Source organism: Vombatus ursinus, unplaced genomic scaffold (genome assembly GCF_900497805.2).
Source record: "Vombatus ursinus unplaced genomic scaffold, bare-nosed wombat genome assembly UNPS02014820.1, whole genome shotgun sequence".
Taxonomy (NCBI): Eukaryota; Metazoa; Chordata; class Mammalia; order Diprotodontia; family Vombatidae; genus Vombatus; species Vombatus ursinus.
The window spans coordinates 10,023,390-10,050,530 of NW_020954598.1; positions in this window are offsets into that span (position 1 = coordinate 10,023,390).

Below are 27,141 nucleotides of genomic sequence, written 5' to 3' on the forward strand. Positions count from 1 at the left end.
AGATAGATAGATAGATAGATAGATAGATAGATAGATAGATAGATAGAGGGCACAGGGTGAGTTTAATATCTGGAGAATAAAATTAAGGGGTGAGAGAGGATTATTAAATTAAAATTAAGGGGTGAGAGAGGAATATACTAGGAGAAGGAGAAAGGGAGAGGCAGAACGGGATAAATTATCTCACAAAAAAAATAACAAAAGAAAAGGCTCTTATAGTGGAGGAGAAACGGGGGAAGGTGAGAGGGAAAGAGTGAGTCTTATTCTCACAGAATTTGACTTAAGAAGGGACTAACATACACACTCAATTGGATATGGAAATCTGTCTTACCCTACAGGAAAATGGGGGGGGAAGGGTACAAGGGAGTAGGGGGATGATAGAGAGGAGGGCAGATTGGGAAAGGGGGTAATCAGAAGCAAGTACTTCTGAGCAGGGTCAGGGTCAAAAGAAAGAATAGAATAAATGGGCGGTGGGATAAGATTAAGGAAAATAGAGTTAGTTTTTCACAGCATGTCTACTATGGAAGTGTTTTGCATAACTGCACATATATAACCTATATTTAGTGCTTGCCTTATCAATGAGGGTGAGTGGGGAGGGAGGAAGGGAGAAAATTTGGAACCCAAAGTTTTAAAAACACATGTTTAAAAAAATGTTTTCACATGCAACTGGGAAATAAGAAATACAGGAAATTGGGTACAGAAATCCATCCTGCTCTATAGGAAAATTGAAGGGGAAGAGGATAAGAGAAGGGGGGGGAGATAGAAGGGATGGCAGACTATGGGAAGGGGTATTCAGAATGCATGCCATCTTGGGGTGGAGGGAGGGGTGAGATGGGGTGAAAATTTGGAACTCAAAATCATGTGGAAGTAAATGTTGAAAACAAAAAAAATAAAAATTTTAAAAAATCAATAAAAATAAAAATAAAAATAAAAAAGCAAATAAAAAAGAATGTTTTTGGTAATGAAAACTTAGAAACAAAGTAGCTATAGATCAACTGGGAAATGATTGAACAAATTGTGGTTCATGTATTTCTTCTATACTGGAAGAAATTATTATGAAGAATGTAGAGAAACCTAGGAAGACTTCTATGAATGGAATCAGAGTGAAGTAAACAGGAGCAAAAAAAAATAGATACAATGATGGAAAAAATGTAAATGTAAAGACTAATACAATGCAATTTAATGTTCTGTAATTATAATGACCATGCTTGGCCCCAGAGAAGTTAGTATGTCAGTAGGTCAACCACCTACCTACTATATATCAAAAACTGTGCTAATGGCTGAAAATACAAATGGGGGGGGGAAACTCCCTGTTCTGAAGGAGCTCACAGACTAATGAGGGAGAAAATAAGTGAACAATTATGAACAAACATGATATAGTTAAGGTAAGTTAGAAATAATCAATAGAAGGAAGATGCTATTATTAAAGAGGAATGGGAAAGGCTTCTTGTATAAGGTGAGATTTTAGCTGGGACTTGAAGGAAAACAGAAGCCAGTAGACATATGTAAGGGGGTAAGTGAATGCCAGAAAATGACTGAGGTAGGAATTGGAATTTATAAGAGGGAATAGTAAGGAGGCCAGTGTCACTGGATCACCCAATATGTAGGAAGAATAAGAATAGCAGGAGTGGGCAAGATAATGGAATTTTTTCAATGCCAAACAGAAGATTATATGGTTATTTGATCCTGGAGGTGATAGGGAGCCATGAGAGTTTACACAAAGGGATCAGGGATGGGAGATAGGGGGTGAGGAGACATGATCAGATCTCCACTTCTTGAAGTTCAATTTCACAGATGAGTATAGAATGAACTGGATTGTGGAGAAATTTGAGGCAGGGAGATAAAACAGAAGGATCTTGAAATAGTCTGGCTGTGAGGTGATGAGCACCTGTACCAGGATGATAACAATGTGAGAGGGGAGAGGGGAGCATATATAATAGTTGTCATGAAAGTAAAGTCCACAGACCTTGGAAACAGATTGCATATGGATGGTGAGAGTGAGGAGTTGAGGGTGATACTGACATAGCCAGTTGAATGACAAGGAGGATGGAAGTCCTTTTGACAGTAGTAGGGAAATTAGGAAACATGGAGGATTTGAGAGGAAAGATAATGAGCTTTGGAAGCATTTGGTTTCGGATAAGCTGAATTAAAATATTGTTGGGATATTCAGTTTAAGAAGTCCACTAGGCAGTTGAAGATGTGAGATATAGGGCTGTATAAGTACATCTTGGACTCATCAATATAGAGAAGGGTTCAGAAATGGGGAACTATGGGTGTTGAATATTGTGAGTATTATAAGATACTGTCAATGTATTGCTTGGTTTTACTAAACTGCTTTCCCCCCACACCCCATTTCTTTTTAAATCATGTTTTAAGGAATGATTCTCTGATTAGGAGTTGGGGGAAGATATTGATTCAGAAATGAGTGTGATATAAAGGAAAATGTATCAATAAAATTTCTATAATGACTAAGCAGTTAGTGTAATATAATGGTTATGAATCATTGATGGATTTTTCAATTTTACCTTAATAAAATTAAAAATCTAATATTAAAATAAAAAGCATCTGTAGGACCTCACCCTCTCTGTGGATAATGAACTCTGGAGGTCTGCTTATATTTGAAGAAACAGAGGTTCAGAGAATGTGTGGCTTGCCTGTGGCCACAAACGTAATAAATATCAAAGGCAGGGCAGTGTGTTCTGATTCCAAGTCTAGTATTCATTTCACTAAACCATGTTGCTTATCTAATTATTGTAAATTGTGAGTAGGGAAGTATTGAAGACAATTACCTCATTACTGGATCATTTGCCTCAGCCTCTTCCCTCACAAAGCCTGAAACAGGAAACATTTACTTTGACAGGGAGTAGTCAGTATTGATATAGTACCATAAGTTAGGATTTAGAGCATGATAAAAATCCAATCTTTGGAAAGTCTTTGCCAAGCAGGAACTATATCAGTCCTTGTTGGTAGGTAGTACACATATCCCAAAGTGCCACATAAACCTCCCAGAAGCTTTGCATGGTGCTTATCAAACAGAGTTGACATTTCACATTCAGGATGTAGTTCTGTTCCTACTTATCTCTTGGCCAGACTTCCATCCTTGGCAAATCCACTTCCTCCTCTCAAATGATCAAATGGATCTGTAATCACATTGATTAAAAAGGTCCATCCAAAGATAAAGTTTCCCTTCCTTCCTTCATTTTTCCTTCTTTCCTTTTTTCTTTCCTTCCTTTCTTCCTTTTCCCTTCCTTTCTTTTCTCCCATACTACATGTGGGCATTAGCCATTCCAATATGTAGGCCTTACTACATGTTGGGCCTTACCACATTTGTATTTATATTATATAGGGAAATATGCTTGAAATAGAAGTCTGGGACTGAAAGGATATCATCAAGAAATTTTATGTGAGGAAAACAAAATAGATTGGTCACATGACAAGTGCAGAGATAAAAAAGTGTATAGCCAGAATGCTCCAAAGTTACCATTGCAATATCAGAAAAAAATCAAGGAAGGCCCTTAGAATGTTAGATGGACCCCTTGTAGAAAATCTTTTCAGAATCATGCATAAGATCATAAAACATGGGCAGTCTTGCATTGGTTGAGGACTTTATCTTTGGAGGAACCTTCTGAAGCAATGTGGGAAGGAAGGAAGGAAGGAAGCAAAGAAGCAAGGAAGGAAGGAAGGAAGAAGGAGGGAGGGAGTATTGCAAATTATACCTCAAGCCATCTCTTAAACATATCCCCATCTTTCTATTGACGTAATCAATCTAGTTCAAGCCTTTATCACCTCTTGCCCAGACTATTGAAATGGCCTCCTAATTGGTCTCTGTGTTTCAAGTCTATCTTGCAATATGTCCTATGGTTCTTGAATATCAGAGCAGTTTTCCTTAATAATTTTTTGAAAGATGATGTCTAGGCTCTTTTTTGATCATGGCTTTCAGGTAGTACAATAATTTTTAAATTATCTCTTCTGGATCTATTTTCCAGGTCAGTTGCTTTCCAATGAGATATTTCACATTGTCTCCTATGTTTTAATTCTTTTGGTTTTGTTTTATAATTTCTTGATTTGTCATAGAGTCATTAGCTTCCATTTGCTCCATTCTAATTTTTAAGGAATTTTTTTCTTCAGTGAGCTTTCGGACTTCCTTTTCCATTTGTCCAATTCTGCATTTGAAGACATTCTTCTCCTCATTGGTTTTTTGGACCTTTTTTTGCCATTTGGGTTAGTCTATTTTTTAAGGTTTTGATCTTCTTTGTCACTAAAGTAAGATTCTATAGTCTGAATTTTTTTCCTCTGCTCACGTTCCCAGTCAATTACATGACTTTTAAACTCTTTGTTAAGGTAGGGCTCTGTTTCCAGTGTGGAGGGTATACTGTCCCAAGATTTAGGTGGGGTTTCAGAGATACATTTGGGGACCTGTACATTTTCAGTTCTTCCAAGGTGGTATGATCAAAGGCAAGGGTTTTACTCCTTTCCTGGCCTATGATCTGATCTATGATTGACCACAAGCACTCTTTTTTGCCTTGAAACTGTAAGAAGGCTTCACTTTCCATATCTGCCACAAGCTCCACCACAACAGCATTCCTCCTCACCCCAGGACCACCACCCAGGACTGAGACCCAGATCTAAACACAGGCAAATCAAGAGAATACTGCCTCAGCACCAGCAAAGAGATCCCTGAAATCTCACTCAATCCCTGCACTGTCTGTGGACCGAGAGTTCCAGAAGCAGCCACTGTGCTAGGGCCAGTGCTGGACTGAGCTCCTTTCTCACCTAGGTGTGACAGACCTTTCCCACTGACCTTGTAAGTTGTCTTTGGTGTTTGTGGGTTGAGAAGTCTGGAAACCACCACAATTGCCCATTATTCAGTCTCCTTAGGCCTGCTCTGGGTTTCCTCTGACCCCATCTTTGCCTGTGTGGCCCATGCTCCACTCCTAGCCTGATGCAACACAACTTTCCTAGTAACCATCCAGGTTGTTTTGGGCTGGAAATTTGTTTCACTCTGTCTTTTTTGTAGGTTCTGCTGCTCTAGAGTTTGGTTAGAGTAATTTTTTACAGGTATTTGGAGAGGTTTGAGGGGGTGCTCAAGCAAGTCACTGCTTTTACACTTCCATCTTGGCTCCACCCCCTCAGTTCTCTTAACTGTAAAAATGAGGATAATAATAGCACCTCCCTATTCTTTTGAGGGTCAAATGAGATATTTATAAGACACCTAGTGAAGTGTTTTGCATATATTAGATGCATAATAAAAATTTGTTTCCTTCTTTCCTTCCTCATAATGATATAATTCCAATGTATAATTTAGTCAATTATAAAACTCATTAAGGGAAGGGACAGTTTCACTTTTGTAATTGTATCCTGAGTGATGAATACAGTGTCTGGTAGGATCATAGAAACATATATTTAGAACTGGAAGGAACTCCAGAGGCTATGTAGTCCAATATCCCATTTTACAAATGTGAAAACTGAGACATAGAGAGGTCAAGCTAATTGTGCAAAGTCACACAAGTATTAAGTGGTTGAGTCATTATTCAAACCCGGGACTTATAACTCTAAATCAATTCCCCTACCCATTACACCACATTGCTTCTCTGGTAGATGTTCAAGAAATGTCCGTGGATTGAATGATTGATTTGTGTTAATTCTTGCCATTTCCTCTCTGATATGGATTCAAGCTGACCTACTGCATTATGTTTTCATCAGGCTTGATTATTTCCAATAGGCATTTATTATTGGGCCATATCCTGGCCAGACTTTCCTACTGAACCTTGAATCAATCAGCAAGTATTTATGTGAAGATCTCTCAGTAGTTACTTAAGTATTACAAGAATTGTTTCATGCACTCAACTTATTATTTAACTAAGGGAAAGACATTAACGTACTCAAAATGATAAGACAATTGAGTGTTAAACTATATGTTCTGGATACTAAGCAGAATAGCATTACAGAAAAAAATGCAAAAATAGTCCAGAAAGATTGGTCTTAAAGAATTAGTAGTCTGTAGGCAAATGGGTGGAAGGAGAGAGGATTAAAAAAAAAACTGTATATGACTATAGCTAGAAAGTTCTAGGGTCTTCATTGCCTTCAATGTAGGCATTCCATGATGTCCAACATAGGAATATCTGAGAGGTTAGGAAATCAGTTAGAAGGTATTGTTAATAGTAGAGTGGTCATTTATCTAGTGACAGCAATTCATTATAACCAAAGTCATTTGGTATTTTTGGTCTTGGTTTCCAAGTGTACAGACGCTCAAGGAAGACAAATGCTGACACCTAAGAATACCAGCAACTTGGTGTAGTAGAATTATTGTTGGATTTGGAGTCAGAGCACACAGTTTCAAATCTTGGTTTTTCCATACATATCTTAGATAAGATGATCTCTGACAGTCCTTTCAATTCTGTATCTATGAGCTATGATCCAATGACCAACTGCACTGATCTGACATAATGAGGTCCCAACTGGTTCTCCCTTCCTCAGTTGAGACAAATTCTGTAACAACAACATCATTAAAACAAAAACAAACATTCCTTGCTTCTCCTGGCATAAAAATCCTGGCTGCAGAAATTCCCAGTGTGAGCAAGAGATTGGTGTACTCAGAGCTATTGGAAGTAATCATTTCTCTCCCTACTCCACAGCTAAACTAATGAAAATGCTTATCAAAGATAATAGTTTGTGGGTTCTTGGGTGAAGACTATGCAAATGTACAGATCACAACCAATTCCTTCCTTTTGTTGTTCTTGTTCAATCTTTTAGGAGATGTTGTCACTATTGGTTTGTTATTGTATGTGTTATTGGGATGGGGAGTATTTTGGAGAAAAATGGCTTAGACTTAGAATTTACTAGCTTTGGGGAATTTGCAGGATAGAAACCTGGAAACTTCTAGTGGCACAAATAAGCAAGCTTTCTACAATTTATTACACTTCTAGAAAGCCACCTGGGCCACTGAGAGATTAAGTGCTTTTTCCTGGAGTTAGGAGCAAGAGACAACACGTAAATCCAGATGTTCCTGACTCTTAAAGGCTAACTCTCATCTGCAATAACACATAGCCTCTATCTACCATATCTCATAGATTACACTTCTTCCAAAGTAAAGAAATATACACCATTTTTTTTTTATTTTAAGTGTCCTTACATAAACAAAAGGCACTTAAATACTTTTTGATGATGTTGGTCTAATCACAAGATGGTGCCTTCCAGCATGGCTCCAAGTTCAATCAGTCATGAAGAATTAGGTTTTATACAAAGATTTTCCTGGGAAACACAGACAATTGTTTTATGATATATAGATATAGATATATAACCCACCTTTGGTGAGGACATAGTATCTAATTAACAAAAAAAATATGGTATGAGAATCCACTCTTTTAACTATCTATCTATCAAGATGATGGTGATTCCCCAAATTGAAAACACCAAGGAATATAATAGCTAAATTCCAAAATTACCAGATTAAAGAGAAATTACTGCAAGGAGCCAGAAAGAAACAATTTAAATATCATGGAACCACAGTCAGGATTACATAGGACCTTGCAGCCTCTACATTAAAAGACCATAAGGCATGGAACATGATATTCTGTAAGGCAAAGGAGCTTGGAATGCAGCCAAGGATTAACTACCCAGCAAAATTGAGCGTGATTTTTCAGGGAAGGAGATGGATATTCAACGAAATAGGGGACTGATAAAAAGACCAGAGCTCAACAAAAAATTTGATCTTCAGGTACAAGATTCAAGAAAGCATAAAAAGGTAAATGGGACACAAAGATACAATACATTGTTAATAAGGGCGAAATGTTTACATCCTTACAAGGAAAGATGACACTTGCAACTCTTGAGATCCGTGTTGTTATTGTACCGGGTTAAAGGAGTATACATAAAGGGAGTGGATGTAAGTTGACTTTGATGTAATAATAAAAAAAAAATTAATCAAGTGGGTTAAATGAATCCAAGTAAGGGGATTAGTCTGAGCTAAGAAAATGTACTGAGAAAGGAGGAGGCAGACAAGGGTAAATTACATTACAGGAAAAGACACAAAAACTTATTAGAGTAGAGGTAAAGAAGGAAGGGGGATGAGCATTGTTTGAACCATATTCTCCTCAGATTTGGCTCAAGAAGGGAATAACATAATCAGTTAGGTATAGAAATCTAACTTGCACTATAGGCAGTAGGAGGGAAAAGGGGAAAGAAAAGGGAGGGGGGATAGAAGGGAGGGAAGAAGCAGTAAGGGTAAAGGGGAAGAAAAGGGAAAGAGATAATAGAAGGGAGGTGGTATTGAAGGAGGAGGTGGACAAAAGCAAAACACTAGTGGGGGGAAAGGAGAAAGGAGAAAGAAAAGCATAAATGGGGGGGAAGGATGGAGAAAAAAACACAGATAGTAATCATAACTGTTAATGTGAATGGGATGAACTCTCCCATAAAATGGAAACGTAAAGCAGAGTGGATTAAAAACCATAATCCTACAATATGTTGTTTACAGGAAACATATTTGAAAAAGAGTGACACATACAGGGTGAAGGTAAAAGGCTGGAGCAAAATATGTTATGCTTCAGCTGAAGTAAAAAAAGCAGGTATAGCAATCCTGATCTCAGACAAAGCAAAAGCAAAAATAGATCTTATCAAAAGAGATAAGGAAGGAAACTACATCCTGCTAAAAGGCACCATAGACAATGAAGTAATATCATTACTAAACATATATGCACCAAATGGTATAGCATCCAAATTCTTAGAGAAGAAGGTCAGGGACTTACAGGGAGAAATAGACAGCAAAACTATACTAGTGCGGGACCTCAACCTCCCCCTCTCTGAACTAGATAAATCTAATCACAAAATAAATGAGAAAGAAGTTAAGGAGGTGAATAGAACATTAGAAAAGTTAGGTAGGATAGACTTCTGGAGAATACTGAATGGGAACAGAAAGGAATATACTTTTTCTAGGTGGCACATGGCACATACACAAAAATTGACCATGTACTAGGGCATAAAAACCTCACAATCCAATGCAGAAAGGCAGAAATAGTAAATGCATCCATTTCAGATCATGATGCAATAAAAATTACGTGTAATAAAGGGCCATGGAAAGATAGACTAAAAAATAATTGGAAACTAAATAATCTAATCCTAAAAAATGATTGGGTCAAAGAACAAATCATAGAAACAATCAATAATTTCATTCAAGAGAATGACAGTAATGAGAAAACATACCAAAACTTATGGGAAGCAGCAAAAGCAGTTCTTAGGGGAAGGTTTATATCTCTAAATGTTTACATACTTAAAATAGAAAAAGAGGAGATCAATGAATTGGGCATACAACTAAAAAAACTAGAAAAAGAACAAATTAAAAATCCTCAATTAAACACCAAATAAGAAATAATGAAAACCAAAGGAAAAATTAATAAAATTGAAATTAAGTAAACTATTGAACTAATGAATAAAATTAAGAGCTGGTTTTATGAAAAAACCAATAAAATAGATAAACCTTTGGTTCATCTAATTAAAAAAAAGAAAGAAGAAAAGCAAATTACTAATATCAAGAATGAAAAGGGCAAAACTAACACCAAGGAAGAGGAAAATAAAACAAGAATTAGGAATTATTTTGCCCAACTATATGCCAACAAATTTGACAATCTTAGTGAAAAGGATGAATATTTACAAAAATATAAATTGCCCAGATTAATAGAAGAGGAAATAAAATACTTAAATAGCCCCATCTAAGAAAAAGAATTTGAACAAGCCATTCATGAACTCCCTAGAAAAAAATTTCCAGGGCCAGATCAATTTACATGTGAATTCTATCAAACATTTAAAGAACAAATAATTCCAATACTATATAGACTATTTGGTAAAATAGGTGAAGAAGGAATCTTACTAAATTCTTTCTATGACACAAATATGGTGTTAATACCTAAATCCAGAAGAGTCAAAACAGAGAAAGAAAATTATAGACCAATTTCTCTAATGAATATAGATGCAAAAATTTTAAACAAAATATTAGCAAATAGATTACAGCAACTTATCACAAGAATAATACACTATGACCAGGTAGGATTTATACCAGGAATGCAGGGCTGGTTCAATATAAGGAAAACTATCAGCATAATCCATCATATCAACACCAAAACTAACAGAAACCACATGGTCATCTCAATAGATGCAGAAAAAGCTTTTGACAAAATACAACACCCATTCCTATTAAAAACACTAGAGATCATAGGTATAAATGGACTCTTCCTTAAAATAATAAATAGCATCTATCTAAAACCTTCAGCAAGCATAATACGTAATGGGGAGAGGCTAGAAGCATTTCCAATAAGATCGGAGGTGAAACAAGAATATCCATTATCACCGCTGTTGTTCAATATTGTACTAGAAACTTTAGCTTGAGCAATAAGAGAAGAAAAAGACATTGAAGGCATTAGAATAGGCAAAGAAGAAACAAAGCTATCACTCTTTGCAGATGACATGATGTCATACTTAAAGAATCCCAGAGAATCAAGTGAAAAACTATTTAAAATAATAAACAACTTTAATAAAGTTGCAGGCTATAAAATAAAACCACATAAATCATTGGCATTTCTATATATTACCAACAAAGCCCAACAGCAAGAGACAGAAAGAGAAATTCCATTTAAACTTACTGTAGACATTATAAAATATTTAGGAGTCTACCGCCTGAAACAAACCCAGGAACTCTATGAACACAATTACAAAACACTTTTCATGCAAATAAAATCAGATCTAAATAATTGGAAAAACATCAGTTGCTCATGGGTAGGCCAAGCTAATATAATAAAAATGACAATTCTACCTAAGCTAATTTACTCATTCAGTGCCATACAAATCAAACTACCAAAAAACTATTTTATAGAGTTAGAAAAAAATAATAACAAAATTCATTTGGAAGAACAGAAGGTCCAGAATATCAAGAGAACTAATGAAAATAAATGCAGAAGAAGGTGGCCTAGCCATTCCAGACCTTAAATTGTATTATAAAGCAGCAATCATCAAAACTGTTTGGTACTGGCTAATAAATAGAGTGGTGGATCAATGGAATAGGTTAAATATGCAAGACACAGTAGTCAATGACTATAGTGATCTATTATTTGATAAACCCAAAGACCCCAGCTTCTAGGATAAGAACCCACTCTTTGAAAAAAACTGCTGGGAAAACTGGAAAAGAGTATGGCAGAAACTAGGCATAAACCAAAATCTCACACCATATACCAAAATAAAGTCAAAATGGGTTCATGATTTAAAATAAAGGCCAGTACTATAAGCAAACTGGGAGAGCAAGGAATAGTTTACCTATCAGATCGATGGAGAACTGAAGAATTCATGACCAAACAGGAGAAAGAGAATATTATGAAAAGTAAAATAGATAATTTTGATTACATTAAATTGAAAAGTTTTTGCACAAACAAAGCCAATGCAACTAAGATGAGAAGGAAGGTAGAAAATTGGGAAAGACTTTTTACAACCAATCTCTCTGATAAGGGCCTCATTTCTAAAATATATAGAGAATTAAGTCAAATCTATAAGAATACAAGTCATTTCCCAATTGAGAAATGGTCAAAGGATATAAACAAGCAGTTCTCAGATGAAGAAATTAAAGTCATCTATAGTCATATAAAAAAAATGCTCTAAATCACTATTGATTAAGGAAATGCAAATCCAAACAGCTCTGAGGTACCACATCACACCTATCAGAATGGCCAACATTCAAAACAGGAAAATGATAAATGTTGGAGAAGATGTGGGAAAATTGGAACACTAATGCATTGTTGGTGGAGTTGTGAAATGATCCAACCATTTTGAAGAGCAATTTGGAACTATGCCCAAAGGCCTATAAAAATGTGCATACCCTTTGACCCAGCAATAGTACTTCTAGGGCTATATCCCAGAGAGATCACAAAAACATGTACAAAAATATTCATAGTGGCCCTTTTTGTGGTGGCAAATTGGAATTTGAGAGGATGGCCATCAATTGGGGAATGGCTGAGCAAGTTGTAGTATATGAATATGATGGAATACTATTGTGCTATAAGAAATGATGAACAGGCTGACTTCAGAAAAACCTGGAAAGACATGTATGGTCTGATGCTGAGTGAAGTGAGCAGAACCAAGAGAACATTGTACACAATAACAGCCATGTTGTGTGATGACTAATATTGATAAACTTAACCCTTCCTAGCTATACAAGGATCTAAGACATTTCCAGAGGCCTTGTTATGGAAAATGCTGTCCACACCCAAAGAAAGAACTATGGAAGCTGAATTGCTAACTTTTTTTCTCCTCTGTTGAATTTTGTTTCCTTTTTCTGATGGTTCCTCCTATTGGTTTTAATTTCTACTTACAACATCACTAATGTGAAAATATGTTTAATATGAATGTAAATGTATAGCCTATATCATATTATGCACCATCTTGGGGAGGGTGGTGGGGAGGAAAGGGGAGAAAAATTTTAAACTCAAAATCATATGGAAGTGATTATTGATTAACCAAAATAAATTAATAAAAAAAAACAAAAAAAAGGAAAAAAAAAGATGATGGTGATTTAAAATGGTGGCCCAAAGCAGAGACAGTCATCTGTTTTGACTCAACTAAAATCAAATCAAGGAATATTTCTTAAATGCTTACTATATTCAAGCCATTGTGTTGATCAAGTACAACTCTATTTTGAGTATTTGAAGATGGTTTTTATACCATGTCAATTATGAACATGTACCTAATTCTTCTGAATTTGCATTAGAATTCACATCTGCACTTGAAAGGACTAAACATAAGTTATCTCCAAAATATTCATGATTCAATTGCCTGAAATTTTTTTTTCTTTCCTGAATTCATGTCTTATTTATCTTTGTTTAAAATGAAAGTTCTCTAGTCAGGGACCATATCTAATTCAGCATTTGCACAGTGCCCAGAGCATTATTGGTTTTCAAAGATATGTTAAATACTCTCCTCATAAAAGAGATTCAAAGTTGCCTTTTTAGTGGATTATTTGTATTTAACGGGATATCTCTTACATTTTTCTGATACACAAACACTTATTTTTCTCAATTCATTAAAAGTGAAACCATTGCCCACAGGCCTCCTGGTTATGTGTTTCACTGAAATCTAGAAGTTAAATTTTCTATGAAAATAAAATGAAATATGAAAACAGAAAAGTACAGAATACATGGGTTCAACAAAACACATTTCACAACTCATGCCCTGGAAGTCAACCAGTCTTTGGAAAGGGAACAAAAGAAAAGTCCAAAAAATTATTGTTCTTTATGTGCACAAACTTCCTCCTCTTCTTCAAGATTTAAAACTAGGGAGTAACAGAAGAAAATAAATCAAACCCATTTTAAGTGGAGGCTTTCCAAATTTCTTCTAGTGAAGAAATGTATTGGGGGCCTTTCCTCTCTCAGTATTATGTGAATACCACTACTGTACATATATTTGTTTCTTTTTAATTGGAAAGCTTTTTCTTGTCTCAGTCATATAATGCCTCTCCTATTTTCCACAATCTTTCCAAGATCACTAAAAATGGCTCAGAAATCACATTCTCCAGTTTTGTTTGTTTGATTTTCCCCAGCACTCTGAAATGGAGTTCATCGGAGCCTGGTAGCTTGAACTTATTGATAGCAGCAGGCAATCTTTTATCTCCCCTTATTTATATTTGTTTTAACTTGCTATTTGCCACTTGGGTTCAATTTTATCTAGTTCAAGAATTATCATCTTTTGCAAAGAACACGGAAGCAAAATAAGAGTTGCTTATTTCTGCTTATTTTCCATTTCCCCTTATTATTGTTCCATTTAATCCACACGAAGATCCTACAAAATCTTTGCTACTCTTTTCCCCAGCATTGCTTAAAGTAAACAAACAAAAATCCTTTGTGTTACATTTAGCTCTTATGACTAGTATCACCTCATTCTCAACGTTAACATTCATGATAATATTCTCACATGACTTTGCCATTCCTTGGTATTCATCTTGTTGTATGTGCTTTCTTCCATATTCTGTATATTGCTTTAAATAAATCAAAGCTGGTTGATGAGTGCCCTATATATCCATATTATCCTCTTTAAAGATGTCCCTCTTGTCTTTCTCATTAGAATTGTTTTCATCTATGTTTTTAGAATTTTGTTAGTGAAAGTTGGTCAGTGAGTCAACAAAGTATTTATTAAGCCTTTACTAGGTGCCTGGCACTATGAAAATTTTGGAGATACAATGGTAAGTGAAAACAGCCCCTTAAGGAACTTATATGATACATGTAAGATATACAATCAACAAGGATTTATTAAACACTTTCTATATGCCCGGCACTAGACTAAGCACTGGAAATACAAAGAAAACAGAAAAGGTCCTTTTCCAAAGGAGTTTAGAGTCTAATGGGGGAATACAACATGTAGAGAACTACTTACAGGCAATAAATTGGAGGATAAATTGGAGATATTCAGGAGAGGGAAGGCATTAGCATTAAAGAAGGTGGGATTTTAGCTAAGACTAGAAGGAATCTAGGAGGCAGAAATGAGAAGAGAGAGTTCCAGGCATGGGGGATAGCCAGAGAAAATGCAGGGAGTCAAGGGATAGAGTGTCTTGTGTGAGAAACAAGGAGACCAGTGTCACAGAGTATGTGGGGGTTATTAAGGTGTAGGAAGATTAGAAAGGTAGAAGAGGGCCAAGTTATGAAAGACTTTCAGATAAATAGATTTTGCACATGATCCTGGATGGAAAATAATCAGAGGGGAAAGCAATTACAAATGGAAGCACGTGGAAAGATCTGCAGAAGGTAGATTTGAGCTAAGAAATGAAGGAAACCAGTAAATTAAGACAGATACAAAGTAAGAGAACACTAAAGGCATGGGGAACAGCCAGTGAAAAAGTACAAGGACAGGAAATGGCATATATTGTTCATGGAACAATAAGGCCAGTGTTGCTGGATCATAGAGTGAGTGGAGTGGCAAGTAAGATGACTATCTATATATATATATCTATATATATATACATATATATATATTTGTGTGTGTGTGTCTGTGGGTCTGTGTGTCTGTGTGTGTGTGTCTGTGTGTGTGTGTGTGTGTCTGTGTGTATGGCACATATGGCACACACATATGGCACACACAGAGATATAGTGGCAGAACCTCTGAAGAACAGACTTCTAACATTGGACCACACTACTTCAAAGTTTCATTCAGCTCATTCATATTTATATAGCAAACAGCTTTGCAACAGCCTTAGAAATAGGTGAAGTTAACAACCACAACCCCAGAAGTTCTGGATCTCACTGCTTTTATCTGTTTTCTGTAGATATCCTCAGAGAGGGACAGACAATAATGTAGTCTTCAGGGCTATTGCCCACAACTACTGCTTGGTGCTCTCTCCTCAGCTCAGTTGCCCTGGCTTTCTTAGTGTGGCAACAACATGAGATTCAAGCTTGGGAAAGAAGATGAGGCTAGAAGTATAGAATTCAGAGTTCAATACATAGAGATAATCTCTAAAGCTATTTGTGAGCTCAAGCCTCACCTTCTTTATGAAGTCTTGCCTGATCACTTTAATTACTAGTGCCTTCCAACCCCTCCTAAACTGACTATTAATTTTGTAAATATTTTGTATAAAACAATATGTGTGTGTCCCTATGTATGTGTGTATATATGCATAAGACATACCATGTAGAAAGGCTTGGAGTTAGACTGGCAAATTGATATCGGGAAACAGAGTAATCAAACTAGCTTAGAGCACAGAGTATGTAGAGTAATATAAGACAAGGCTGAAAAAAGTAGTACCAGCCCAGGGAAGGGCTTGAATGGCATGCAAAGACATTTGAAACCATCAAAGGTCATTATCAACCACAGTTAATGTTCAAGAAAATTGTATCAGTAGAATAATTATCTTGGAAACAGATTGCAAAGGGTTAGGTAGTAAGCGGATGATGAGAAAGTATATTGCTATTAAAGGGAAGAAAGAAATGGGGTTTAGCTAGAAAAATTAGCCTGAGGTGGTAACAACCCTTATATATTCATGAGTATTACTTGATAAAAATGGAGTAGTTGGAGTTAATATCCAGACTCACTGGCTCATACTCTCAACAATAAACATGTCAAGGTATGACAGTCATTTCATCCCTCAAAAATGAAATGATGTGATTTCAGGTGTCATGTTTTGGGTATTTCAGCTTTAATTCCATTGTTAATCACCCACAATAAATTGATTCATTATAGGTATTAATTTGATCCTGTCACTTGCTGTCAGATTATTAATGCCACTAGCATAAAGTAGCTCATTAAAGAACTTGTTCTCAGCTACAAATTTCTACAAAATTTTTGGAGATTTAGAGTGTTAGGGGGAAATAAGTTGAGCATAATGAACAACATAAACAGTTAATTTGCAAGCTTGAGAATTTGAACATTAAGACAATTTCCAGGTCTTCATTTAATAAGGGTAGAACTACAGTGTTGGGATGAATAATGCAGTTGGTTGAGGCTTTCCAAACTGGGAACCCAATTTGATGCATTAAGTAGTAAGATGTTACTGATGAAATAAGATGGTTCATCAGAAATACTCTGGGAAAATGTCATCTCAGTCATTATGAAATGATTTGTAAGAAAATAGGACTGCAGAAAGTTGAATAAAAAGATTGTTTCTTCTTCTTTTGTTGCTGCTGCTGCTGCTACTGCTACTGCTGCTTTTTTCTTCATAATTATCATAATCATCAATAATTTTAATTTATCTCATTATTAATGAATTAGGACATTTTTTTCATATGGGCTATTGGCTTGGCTTTTTCTTTTTTTGTTCAGTCATTTCAGTCATGTCAGACTCTTCATGATACAATTTGGGGCTTTCTTGGCAAAGATACTGGAGTGATTTGCCATTTCCTTCCAGCTAATTTTTACAGATGGGGAAACTGAAGCAAACAGTGTTAAGTGATTTGACCAGGGTCACATAGTTAATAAGAGTCTGAGGCTGGATTTGAACTTATGAAGATGGGTCCACCTGACTTCAGCCCCAGCCCTCTATACACTGTGTCACCTAGCTGCCCTTTTTCTTCTTTTAATTCATATATTTTAATTAATTATTTAGTGAGGTATCCATTTGAATCAATCCACTTTTTATCTTGGATATACATTATTTTGTCAGAGAAACTTGCTGCAAATATGGGGCCCAATTTAGCTGTTTTCATTCTATTTTAACTGCACTGTTTTTCTTTTTAAAAAATAAAAAGCTTTTACATTTTTATTTAACCAAACTTGTCCATTTTATTTCCTATGATCCTTGAAATTTCTTGCTTCGTCAAAAACTCTTAACGTTCTTATAGTTGTGAAAGGTAAGTTTTTCCCTACCACTCTTATTTGTTACTGATGTAATCTATATCTAAGTAATTTATATTTTTAGAACTTATTGTGGTATATTTTGTAAGATAGTGACCTAAACATATTTATTTTGCCCAACTGCTTTCCAGTTTTCTCAGCTGGATTTGGTAGATATTGATTCTACCCTCAAATGGTTGGAATCTTTGGCTTTATCCAAAACTATATTACTGTATTCTTTTATTACTCAATCTTATTTACCTAAGCATATTTTCTGTCTTTTTAGCCAGTACCAAATTGTTTTTATGATTGCTCTTGGTAATATAATCTGAAACCTGTTACTGCTAAGTTTCCTTCCTTGCTATTTTTTAAAAATTATTTCTGACAAGATTATTGATCTTTAATCATTCAGATGAATTTTCATGTTTTTAGCGCTGTAAGGTAAGGTGTTCATCATTTGGTATAGAATTCAATAAATAAATTTAGAAAGCATTGTCATTTTTTTATTTTATTGGTTTAGTCCAACCGTAAGCAATTAGTTTCTCTAATTATTTTAGTCTCTATTTAAAGAGTGTTTTGTAGTTACAGTCATATAATTCCTATGTATTTCTTATTAGGGGAGTCTCAGATTTTCTCTACATCCCATAGTTATTTTAAATAGATTTCTTCCTATATTTGCTATCTTAGTTTTATTGGTAATAGACAGAAAGGCTGATGGTTTGGATTTATTTTATATCCTGTTGCTTCAATTGTTTGAATGAATTTTAGTTAAATCTCAAGGGTTCTCTGAGTAGGTCACCTTATTATCTATAAAAAGGAACATTTTTCCTCATTGCCTATGCTTTTTCTCTCTACTCTTTTTTTTCTTGTTTTATTTCTATGACAATTATTTCTAGAATGATATAAAATATTAGTGGGTATAATGAACATCCTAGCTTTACCCCTGATTTTTATAAAAAGACCTCTAGCATTTTTCTTTCTTTTTCTTTTACATAGTATGTTGACTCTTGGTTTCAGATAGATATCAAGGAAAGGTTCAGATCATATCAAGGAAAGGTTTATTACTATGCTTCTTTAACATTTTTAACAGAACGTTTCAATTTGTCAAAAGCTTTTTCTCAAACTACTGATATGGTCATTAAATTTTATGTTATTTATATGGTTTATTGTTTTTATATCTCCTCTAATATTGAACCAAAATTGCATTCCTGACATAAATTTAACCTGGCCATTGTGTATAATATTTTTATATGTTGCCATATCCTTTTCCTTAATATTTTATTTAAATATTTATATTGATATTCATTAGGATATCTTTACTCTTTAAATACTTGAAAATAGTGAATGAATCAAACAGTCCATGAATTCAACTGAAAAATTTAGAATGTGGAATTAATATTCCTCCAGAATGTTCTTTTGTGGAGATGGATTCAGTACCTTTTTTCTGTTGAAATTTGGAAATCTATGGATAAAAATAAATTTTCAGGACAAGGCAATTACTCCAATTCTTGAAGCATATAGGAAGACTGGAACTATAGCAGTCCCAGCTAAATGAAAAAAGAAAATACTGATAGAGGCACAAGATGGGTTTCTTTGCTTAGGAAGAGTATTAGCATGAGTTGATTTTCTGAATACTTTGCTGGGGTATTTTAAGCTATTTGTGACATCCCAATTCTTATCCTGTAGCCCCACTAACTGCTGGGTTCTTCTGCTATTCACACAGATGATGTAACTGCAAAGGAGTTTATTTTGCTTTTACCCAGTTTCCTAGAGAATTCAATATATTCATTCAATGGAGCCATTTCTAAGGGCATAGATAAAAATATGTTCTACATTTGACAGTGACTAGATCTGAAGGCAAGGTTAGAAATAGAGGTTAAAGAATGAGTGTTGGGGGGAGGGCAAGCATATTTTTATAGCTGCTTTTCTATTTGGCAAACAGATGGTTGGAGTCTTAGATGAGTGCCAGAAAGAAACAGCTGGCAAATCAAAATAATCCTGAAAGCAGTTAGAAGTGCTTATGAGCATTTAGAAGAAACAACATCTTTGAAAATGGGCAAAAAGTTCAAGCCATACTTAAAGTGCATATGAAAAAAAATAGATGCTTGGGGCAAGGGGAAGATGCTAAAACCAGAATAACTGAAAAGAGGTTTGATTCTAGCCAAATACTAAGGATCAGGTGTATCCACACTCCCCCAATCCCCACTCCCCTCCCCAAAAAAAGAGTTTGAGCATAACTGCACTGAGTAAATTGAGTATATTAAAAAGAAACCATCAGGATAAGAGGGAAACAAAGGAGGGCTAAAGATCTGTGATGTAATTCCCCTCACTCTATGCTACTTCATGTTCTTTCTAAAATCTAGCCTTCTGACCTTTATTTTATGTCCTACTTAATGACTACACCTATTAAATTTTAAGATAAAATACTTGGCATGCTGAACCTTCATTTCCCTCTGAACATAAAAAGTATAGGCTGATTGAAAGCAATATGGATGCAAAATCTCCCTAAAGCAAATTCTGAATACAGTTACTCACTCTAACAACTAACAGTAAGGCTTGGTCCTATTCAGAGGTACAGCACCCAGGCCCACAGAATAATCTTTTAAGAAAGCCATTAAATGATTAAGTATAATACTACTGTTATCATCATGCTATTATTTTAAATAGCAGAAAATAAGGAGAAACAAATCCCTTTAGATTCACAACAGGGGGGCACTGATTTCAGGAAATGTTCAGTCTACTAGATTTCCCCCTAAAAATTGAGCTAGAAAAAGGCAGTCTGTTCTAAAGAAGAGGTCAGCAAACTCATTAGCCTAAAGTGACACTGATAAGCTACTGAGTGGTCTGTCAGGTGATAGAGGAGAGTAGAAGAAAGGTAAGGGGCAAAATCAACTAATTGAAAAGTGACAAAAATAAAGGAGTCAGTATAGAGAGAAAGAAATAGGAGAGAGGAAAGGAGGAGAAAGAGAGGGTAAAAGACAGAGACAGGCAGAGATAGGGAGAAGAGACTCAGAGACACCAAGACAGAGAAAAGGAAAAAGAAAGAAAATGAAGAAAGAAAACAAAGAAGATGAAGAAGAAAGAGGAGGAGGAAGATGAGGAAGAAAAATTGCACATGCTGAAGAATAAAAGGACCCAAAACAATGGACTTCATACTTAGTTATACCTTTGCTGTAGGTTTCCCATCCATGATTTAGAGGATATACAATACACACCAGTGCTATAAAACCTGGATTCTAGCCTTTGCAACAACTCTAATTCAATCACCACACTTTTTTAGGTACCTTCTCTGAAATCACATACATAGAACTCATGGCATGTTCTATCATATCATTAGTTAGCCTAAAGCATCAGAATGCCACACTGAATCTCTGGGAGACTATTGTTGCTACTTTATTCTACAAAGGGCTCACAGTTGAAGACCATAACTTTTTCTCAGCTATCAATGTAGTCTCATGGACATAAAAAGGGCTCCTGTCAGGATCTACTATGTTTCAGAATCAATTCTGAAGGCAATTTGCTCCATATTTATTACTTTCCCAGGGAAACATAGCCTTAAAAGGAGTCATTATATGACAAAATTGGCAGGTGAGGTCACACTGAGCAGACCTCTGAAATTTTTTGATGATTCTGTTATGGTGATCAGCATAATAACATGAAAATCATGATATTGTCATTTCATTTGGGCAATCTGATATGATATATAGTAAAACTTGTAAAACTCTTCCTTCTAAATGCAAGGCTTTATATTTATTTCTTACTAAATTTCAGTCTCATTTATTTCAGAGCATGTTTTTGGAAGGGCATGCAAAAGGGGGTAGTTGACCTTGTCCTTCCTATTTGTGTGACTTTTAAATTGTTTTTCCGGCCTGAAGGCTTCTAGCGAGAAAAGAAAAATAACTATGAGGGGAGGATCCTTGGGTCCTCTCTCCCATTCAAAGATTCTCTTTATCTAAGACTAATCTTTTGGTGAATTCAAACTTTGGCCCTTTGCCTTGTGATTTGTTCTTTCATTTTAGGTGAAGGAAATTGTAGATGACTACAACTTTATGAAATTGGAGAGGTCGGAGGAGAAGGAGAGACAGACAGACAGATGGACACAGATGACAGAGACAGAGAGAGAGAAAGAGACAGAGAGAGAGAGAGAGAGAGATTTCCAAGATCCAAGAGTTAAGTTTATACTGGTATTTGCAGCCAATCCAGTATCCATTCTTTGAGGATCTAGTAGCAATCTCTGAGACCCAGACCAGTCACTGAGACTAGGACTTAGGTAACAGTAATGGCACATAGTGTTCTTGGTAGGAACAATGCCATGTAGAAATAGATTTAAGTCGGAGTCAATTCTTCCCAGAGACTGAGGTTATATAGGGGAGATTGTGATTCTGTGTTCTATTTGAACTTTTCTTCTTACTGTCTCTTCCAAGTAGTATCCCTTTGTAAAACGGTGTTTGGGGTTAAATGGTGTTAATTGGTTAAATGTAACTTGAATGCTAGTTTCTGATATATCTAGTAGTAGGAGCAACACATTGGAATATGGACTCAAGTTGATGGAATTAAAGATACTCAAATACCCAGTGAAACCTCTAGAACTCTGAGAGGGAGGTAAAGACAGTTTTACTCTACAAAAGTAAGCTAGAGTACTTGCTTCAGATAAAAATACCTCAATCTCTCAATAAGATATGGAAAGCAATTACATAAATAAATAAAAGAAAAATTCTGAATATTCTAAGTGAATAATCCATTCCCTATATGTTCTAACATTCCTTCAATTTGAATCTTGCCATCATTAAGAAATAGCATGTATTAAATAGAAAAAGCTCTAAATGAGGAATCAGAAATAATAAGTTTGAGTCCTGGTTTTGCCACATACTGTCTCTGAAACCTTGAATAACCTTTGTAAGCTTCAAATTACTCATCAGTAAAATGAGAATATCTATCTCACTCCCTTGCCTATATCACAAAATCATTATATCAAATTATATGTCAGAATACTTTAAAAGGGCAGAGCCAAGAGAGCAGAAAACAGACAGCAACCCAGCTGAACTCTCTCAACATTACCCTACAAAGAACTTTAAAATAACTCTTCAAATCAAATTTCAGAGCAGAAAAGCCAACAAAAAGTCGGAGTGAGATAATTTTTTCAGCCTAATACAACTTTGGAGGTTGGCAGGAAAGGTCTGTGATACCAAAGTGGGTGTCTGGTCTGGAGTACAGCAGTAATACCAATGGTGGCCTTGGAAGCAGTGGTGATAATAAGTGGCAGCAGCATTTCAGGAGTGCTCAACACAGAGATGGTAAGGGGGTCAGATAGCTGGTCAAAAAGAGATTACAGGAGACCCTTTCCTGACACTGGGTGCAGCTGGTGCTAATTGGTGATTCTACTGCCCATAAGCATTTCTGGATCACAGTTCAAGTGCAGAAAGGAACTCTTGGGACTGGTCAAAAGGGAGCAGGGCCTCTGGTTCCAGTTTCAAGGAAAAGTGGAACTCTAGCACTTGTTACTACAGGAGAGCAGGAAACCTGGTCATAGTTCCAGGGCCAAGAGGAACACAAGAGCTTGTGGCTGCAGGGGAATAGGTGCCCTTCCTGGGTAAAAATCAGAGTACAGACCAAGAGATCAGTGACCAAACATTTCCCCAGATCACAATACCTTGGAAACACTGAAAACTTGCAATCCCCAGAACTAGCTCTGAAAACAGCAGCACAAAAAGAGTCTGAAACTTGGGATACTGCCTCCCCACTCCAAGGTGAGCACAGCCCAATTTTAACATTAAGTTAAAAGTCAAGAAATATACTGGAAAAATAAGCAACAATAACAAAAAAGAACTTGACTATAAAAGCTACTGTGGTGTCAGGGAAGACTAAGACATAAATTCAGAAGAAATCAATGTAAAAATGGTACAAGTAGGGGCAGCTAGGTGGTGCAGTGGATAGAGCACCAGCCCTGAAGTCAGGAGGACCTGAGTTCAAATCCAGCCTCAGATCAAACACTTGACACTTACTAGCTGTGTAACCCTGGGCAAGTCACTTAACCCCAATTGCCTAAAAATAAAAAAAAATTTTAAAAACAGTACAAGTAAAGCCACAAAGGAGAAAATGAAAATTGAACCCAAGACCAACAAGGATTCCTGAAAGAGGTAAAGAAAGGGATAAGAGTGTTAAAGGAAAAATTGAAGAAACAAATGAGAGTGATGCAAGAAATTTATGAAAACAGAATTAACAGCTTGGTTAATTAGGCACAAAAATACTGAAGAAAAATAACACCTTAAAATATAAAATTGTCCTAATGGTAAAAGAGGCACAAAAACTCACTGAAGAAAAGAACTCCTTAAAAAGCAGATTAGGTCAAATGAAAAAGAAGGTACAAATATTCACTGAAGAAAAGAACTTTTTTAAAAAACAGAACTTGTCAAATAGAAAAAGAGATACAAAAACTCACTGAAGAAAACAACTATTTAAAAATTAGAATCAGGCAAGTAGAAGTTGATGACTACATGATACATCAAGAAACAATAAAACAAATCAAAAGAATGAAAAATTGGAAGAAAATTGAAATATCTCATCAGAAGAACAACTGACCTAAAAAACAGATTGAGAAGAGATAATTTAAAAATTACTGGACTACTAGAAAGCCATATTTGAAAAAAAAAGTCTAGATATTATATTTCAAGAAATTATCAAGGAAAACTGTCCTAATATCTTAGGTACAGAGGGTAAAATAGAAATTGAGAGAACCCACCAATCACTCCTAAAAAGATCCCAAAATGAAAACTCTCCAGAGTATTATAGCCAAATTCCAGAACTCCCAGGTCAAAAAGAAAATATTATAAACAACCAAAAATAAATAATTCAAATACTATCGAGTCATAGTCAGGATCACACATGCTTTAGCAGCTTCCATGTTAAAGGAGCAGAGGGCTTGTAATATGATATTTTGGAAGACAAAGAAGGTAGGATTACAACCAAGGATCACCTACTCAGCAAAACTGAGTGTAATTCTTCAGAGGGAAATAGATATTCAATGAAATAGAGGATTTTCAAACATTCCTGATGAAAATACCAAAGATGAATAGAAAATTTGACATTCAAACATAAGACTCAAGAGAAACATAAAAAGATAAACATGAAAGAGTAATCATAGGAGACTCAACAAATTTAAACTGTTTACATTCCTATATGAGAAGAGAACACATATAACTCCTAAGCACTTAATCATTATTTGGGCAGTTAAAGAAGTCTACCTGAACAAAGGGCATGAATGTAAATCAGTCATGTTGGAATCATCTCCAAAATAGAAATGGAGAGGTGAGAAAGAGGGATGCACTGGGAAAATGGGGATGGAAGAGATAGAATGGGGAAATTTTTCCTTACATAAAAGAGGCATACAAGGAAGAGCTTTTATAGGGAAGAGGAAAATGTGGAAGGGGAGATGGCAGGTAATACTTGAACCTTGCTCTCATCAGAACTGGTTTGAAGAGAAAAGAATATATAATATTATGTGATATATAATATAACATAACATCATATTATACATACACATTCAGTTGGGAATATAATTTTATCATAACCAACAGGGAATAGGAGGGAAAGGGAATAAGAAAAAGGGAGAGGGGATGATAAAAGGAATAGAAGCAAAATAGATTTTTGTGAAGGGACCGGATGAGAGAGAGAGAGAGAGAGAGAGAGAGGGAGAGAGAGGGAGGGAGGGAGGGAGAGAGAGAGAGAGAGGGAGGGAGGGAGGGAGAGAGGGAGAGAGAGAGAGAGAGGATAAACAGAAGAAAATAACATGGGGTGGGGGGAATACACAGTTAGTAACAATAACTGTGAATGAGATGAGCTCACACAAAAAAATGGAAGTATATAGCAAAATTGATTAAAACCAGAATCTAACACTATGTTGTATATAGAAGACATAACTGAAAGAGAAAAAACACACAGAGTTAAAATGAAGGGCTGGATCAGAATCTATTATGCTTCAGCTGAAGTAAAAAAGGCAGGGGTAGTAATCATGTTCATAGACAAAACAAAAGCAAAAATAAGCCTAATTAAAAGAGATAATTAGGGCAACTACATTTGGATCACAAAGAGTTGGACATGACTGAAATGACTGAGTAACAACAACCAAAAAACATAACCAATGAAATAATATCAAAAACTTTATGGCAAGTTTCTCTGCTGAAGGCCTCATTTCTCAAATATATAGAGAACTAAGTCACATTTATAAAAAATAAAAGCTATTCACCAATTGATAAATTATCAAAGGACATTAACAGACAGTTTTCAGAAGAAGAGATCAAATCTATCTATAGTCATAGGAAAAAATGCTCTGAATCACTATTACTAGATAAATGAGAATTTACAAAAACTCTGAGGTACCACCTCACAATCATCAGAAATGACAAATGCTGAAGCTGAGAGGGAAGAGAGAAAATAGGTACCCTAATAAACTGTTGATGGAGTTGTAAATTGATTCAGCCATTCTGGAAAACAATTTGAAACTATGCTCAAAGGGCTATAAAACTGTGCATACCCTTTGACGCAGTAATACTACTACTAGGTCTATACCCCAAGGAGATCAAAGAAAAAAGGAAAATGATATATATGTACAAACACATTTACAACAGCTCTTTTCATGATTACAAAGAATTAGAAATGGAAAGGATGCTCATCCATTGGGAAATGGCTGAACAAGTTGTGACATATGACTATGATAGAGTATTATTTTGCTATAAGAAAAGATGAGATAAGTGGTCTCAAAAATACATTGCAAGATCTATATGAACTGATGCAAAGTGAATTTAGAAAAACTTTGAGGTCATTGTGCACTGCAATGTTAGGGAATTGAGAGGATTAGGGCAGCAATCAATTAATTGTGGGAATTGAATGAACCACACTAACTCCATTGTGTGACTCAATTCTGGATCTAGCTCAGTTCTTCTTTTAATTATGGGTCTAGTCAAATTCTGTCTCATAAGAAAACTTTATTCAGTTGTGGGAATTGGAAGAAAACCTTACTTCAATGTTTATACCTAGCCCTTCATGGCTATCAAAGTGGACCATGCCTACTTGCTGTTTAGAGATTCTTAACTAAGGACCTAAATTATGCTGACCGAAAACCCTGTCAGATTCAAAGACTGATGCAAGGATTTTTCCCACAACTATACATCTAAAGCAACCCATATGTCTTACCTGAAAAGTGGTCCCATACTAACCAATCAGTTATTGTTTCCATGTTCCTTTGATTGATTATACACACTTTAGGGGAGTGGGATATCCTTTTTTTCTGATTTCAGAAAATTGCATCTGTTCCCTCTACCCCTCCCCTACTTGGGAAGGCCTTAATCTTTCACCCAATTAGAAATAAGATTACATAATGTTATATTGTTTCCTTTTAATTAATTGATCTTATTTGATTAATTGTTTTTAATGTATAAAAGTCTGTCTGCCCCTGTATTGGGGGTCCTGCTCTGAGCTAAGGTAGGGGCCTAGTCCTGATCTGTTAGGCAATTGGCATGCATTGTTTAATAAATTGAAATGCTCAGAAGCTTGAATCTTTATTTCCTCAGTCATTTCATTTTTCACTCATCACTAACAGCAATATTGTAATGATGATCAACTATGAAAGACTTGGCTACTCTGATCATTATAATGAATTAAGATAATACAAAGAACTCATGATAAAAAATAATGTTATCCACCTCCAGAGAGAGAATTCTGAGTCCAAACTGAAGCATAATTTTCTTTTTTTTTTCCTTTTTGCTTTTTTGTGATATGCTTAAAATGGAAATATGTTTTTCATCATTCCCCATATATAATTGATATCATTTTGTTTGCCTTCTCAGTTGATGGTGGAGGGGA